Source organism: Colobus angolensis, unplaced genomic scaffold (genome assembly GCF_000951035.1).
Source record: "Colobus angolensis palliatus isolate OR3802 unplaced genomic scaffold, Cang.pa_1.0 Scaffold225, whole genome shotgun sequence".
NCBI lineage: Eukaryota > Metazoa > Chordata > Mammalia > Primates > Cercopithecidae > Colobus > Colobus angolensis.
In genome coordinates, this window is record NW_012115433.1 from 793,307 (window position 1) to 797,967 (window position 4,661).

A 4,661-nucleotide genomic window follows, 5' to 3' on the forward strand; every position below is an offset into this window, starting at 1 on the left:
ACCTGGATATTAAGTGTCAAGGTCGTATTTAAATTGCAAACAACCATTTCTTATGAGTCCAAATGATGATGAAGGGAAGTAATGATGCAGAAGTTGAAAGGGATATGAAAACATGGCATACACTTTCTGAACTTGAGAAAAGACAGTTTCCAATTTCCCACTCTCAAGATATCCGCTGTGTTCATATCTCTGCACGGCCTCTGGAATTTACTATACGGATTTCATGACAGGTGTAAACTGCAAGGTTAAACAGGGGCAACAATTTGGCCTGTATTTCGTGGTAGATTGTTCCTAGAATGTTTGCCTTTGTTTTGTTGTTTGCCTCTGGTTAAGAGCTGGGCCTTTGAGGTTCACCAAGATATGCTCTGGAGTCTGTTGTCCTTCCAACTTATCACCTGCCAGCACTGATTGTACAGTGTAATTATAAGTCAAAGGTAGCTTTTGGGATATGTGCTCTAATGAAGGAACCATCTAAAATTAGGACTTAAATAATAAAGGGTTCAGGGACATGGAGGCTGGTAGTTGTTGCACATTTTAATTGCAGAACTTTACAGCTAATTGGAGGCTGACTAAACCCTTTGGACACGTTTCAAGTCATGTCAGTGGTTTTTTTTTTTTTTTCTCCCCAAGGAAACTGATAGGACATACAGCTTAGTGCTGCTTTTTTCTATCTTAATTACCACATTGAATTGTGCTAATACAGATTTACTTTGGAGACGTGTTCTATGATTATAACCAGGCAAACATTGTTGGCATTTGTTTTCACTCTATGAGCATCAGACTGTAATTCAACATTTTAAAATAAGTTTTGATTTAAAGGTAAATTCAAAATATTTTAAAATATTCAAATATTTAAAAATATTTTAAAAGAAGTAAAATACTATTTAAGTATGCACTTGGTTCAAAGTTACAGAATATTGACACTATTTTAAAATCTATGAATTAAAACTCACAAGTTACTTCAAAGATTATATTTGCATTTTTTCAGGTTTCAGTTGATTCTAAGCCATGATATAATAAATTCAGCTTATAAACACATACTCCAGAAAGACTGCACAAAATTTTAAGTAATAGAGATAAGAAATAAAGAAATAAATAAGAAAGCTAAAAAAAAAAAAAAACAGTTTAACTCGCAGGAGCATTGTATATTTATCTACAAAATAGAGTTTCAATGAAGAAATTGTATAAGTTTCTTTTGCCACAGTTGAAATTTCTGAGGCATTTTGTAAAATATTTTGCAAAGCAGATCACTAAACTTTATGAGTTTGATGCATGTAAAACAAAAGCAACAGATTTTCTTGGGTGAAAACTTTAGTTATAAGATTAATTTTTATTTTAGGATTGAAGAATATTTTAGACTGATTTTGTGTAAAAATGTTCAAAATTTTTAATTCATAAGTGTATTTCACTTCTAATACTTTGTGTCCATTGTAAAAGAAAGATGTTTTAGCTTTCAATTTGAGTAAGATAATTGTTGAACTGAATGAGGTCATCATTCTTGATATAGTTAACTAGTGTAGAATTGTGACATTTCATTGGCAATGTCACAAAGGCAAGGAACTTAAAACTGTGCCTTTCCTTTTTTTGCTTAGTTCTTTGTGCCACCTTGCTTAGAGGTAGGCAAGCAGTGACTTTCCTTTCAGAAGCCATAAATCCTGAGAATCTGACATTATAACCATTACTTTTTCTAAGCCCCTAATTCTCTTTCTTCACTTCCAAAGAGTGACAAGAAGGAAGTTATACATGAAAGTAAGGTCTATAAACACACCAATTCTTACCTTATGAGGCTATCTTATCTTCTGTTATTGATTATATTAAACATTATATTTTAGCAATGTTTTAAAATAGAATGAAATCGTGATCTTATAACAGTTAGGTATAAGCAGAACAGGTTATTAAGAAAGATTAAGCTGTAATTGTTTTTAAAAGCACCTGAAAATTTCATTATGGGCTCAATCTAAATTAATGCTGATCCATTTCTAATCATCTTAGTCATTAAATTAATACAAGCAAAATAGCTACAACAAAAATGGAAATAGGGAAAGAAAATTATTTCAGAATAAAAGATATACCAGTGATCAAATACCATCTTATGTGTTTGAAAAAATTGTTTAGTCATTACTCTTTGACTTCTTCATCTAAAAAAAAAAAGTGTTTAAAAAAACACCACGTGGACTTGAACATTCTAATGAGGTGATAATGTAAAGCTTCTGGCTGAAAGTACCCACTCCACATATGTGAGTGCCTTTTTCTCTTCTAGATCATATAGTAGATATTCTGTAATAAAGGAAATAACTTCAGACACAAGAGGATATTTGAGAAGTTCATTTTTGTGAGCCATTTTTCTTAAGACCATACCTTAAAAAATTGTTCATAAAAGGCCACATAATATCTTTTACTTTTAAATTTCTCCAGTCAACGATTACTCCCACTTCAGTGGCTAACAGCCTTTGTGAGTCTCCTTGTACATAGATGAATCCTCTCGTGCTAAATTTCTCTTAGTCTCTCCACAATTGATTTAGAGAAAAGATGCCATCATTTTCTGCTCAAAAGCACTTGGCACATTAAAAAAAATATTATTCGAACACTTCTAAGCTATCTACAATTCTAGTTCAACGATATTTTTAAAAATCAGAGAATAACAGTTTCAGGAAAAACTAAAACAAAACTTGGCGTCCGTCCTGATTTCAAAGATTTCTAAATATCTGTGATATTTTATACCAGAGCCCAAGTCTAGAGAAGGAAAATGAGGTGTACACACACACACACATGCACGCACGCACACACACACACGCACGCACACACACGCACGCACACACGCACGCACACACACACTTAAAAGTTATAGGTGGTGATGGCTTCCCAGTGCCAACATATCTAAATAAAAAGTAAGAAAAAAATCACTTTGACATTTTGGATATTTTGTTTGCTGAACAGAAACGTTACATAAAGAGATGGACATATCAATTTTTTAATCAAACAGATCTGGGTTTGATTTTTGGCTTTTTTATATTTAGAAATATGTCTCACATTGCCTACTTAAGAGTATTACTCGTAGAATTACATGGGACTCTGTAAATTTGACTACCAGATACCCAAATAGCTGACAATTTATCCCGGTCTTCTGGGTACTGTGCTTCTGATCACTGGAAGCTGAAGTTGTGGTCCCTTTTTTCTTTGCTTTATTTTGATTCAATATACAATCATCTGACAAAAGAGATCCTTTGTTTTTCTTGCAATTTGAAGTGGTTTGCGGGCAACAGAGGGCAGGAGCTTCCTGTTTGAGAGCTTGCTTGGGAGCAAAGAGGTGTTGGATTGGGGAAATCTCACTGTTCTCCTTACAATGTGGGAGGGCCTACAGAATAATACATTGCTTTCCTTCTTTTCCATCCTTCTGACTTCTATATCTCTACAATTGCCACCTCTAAATAATCAAACTCATCATTTCTAATAGTGTATTATAGGCATTTTTGTGCCTATTTGTTTATTTTTAATTGAATATATATTTGTTTAAGAGTTTGTGTTTTTGATAAAGGACAACTTACTTTTGCCTATAAAAAGCTATTTCCTCTTAAAATTTCCTACTCAATTTAAAATAATATAGTTGGCTACTTAACATTTTGTGTTTTAAGGGATGGTACACTATTTCTTTGCCTACCCAAAGTTAGTCTTTATATTGCATGTCAGTATAGTTCCTACTTTTAATCTTTTCCTTCTGCTAACAAAAATATGATGAGCATAGCTCGACCTTAAAAATTCTGTATCTATCCTTAATAAAATGTCTAACTAGGTCATATTATTTAAATTACATATTTAATTTTTTCAGTTGTTATAAGTTCCAAATAAAGACACTTATATTTTAAGAGAAATATTAAAATTATTGCAAAATATTCCTATTTTGCTGAAAGAAAATAAGTGTTCTAAAGTCATACAAAACATTTTCTTTTATTTATTTATTTATTATTATTATTATTTTTGAGATGGAGTCTCGCTGTCTCCCAGGCTGGAGTGCAAGTGGCGCGATCTCAGCTCACTCCAACCTCTGCCTCCCAGGTTCACACTATTCTCCTGCCTCAGCCTCCTGAGTAGCTGGGACTACAGGAACCCACCAGCACGCCCGGGTAATTTTTTGTATTTTTGTAGAGTCGTGGTTTCACTGTGTTAACCAGGATGGACTCGATCTCCTGACCTCGTCATCTACTCGCCTCAGCCTCCCAAAGTGAAAATATTTTCTATATATATAACCAAAGTGATATTTTATAATACAGGCTTTTCTATACACTCACTGTCATTTATTTAAAACTGTAATTTAAAATTCATGATTGGGCACTGGTTGAGTTTAATGCTGAGAAATGTCAAACAATCTCTCATAGTGCTTAAGACTGCATTTAATTTTATGTGGGACATTTTGATAATCCCCAAGGAGCTTTGATTCTTCCCCTGATATTAGTATTTTGGAACCAAATATGAGTGCATTCTTTACTGTGCATTGGAATCAAATATGAGTGTATTCTTTACTGTGAATTCTTAGAGTTACTTTATTTTTTTTGTTTTGTTTTGTTTTTGTTTTTGTTTTATTATACTTTAAGTTCTAGGGTACATGTGCATAACGTGCAGGTTTGTTACATATGTATACTTGTGCCATGTTGGTGTGCTGCACC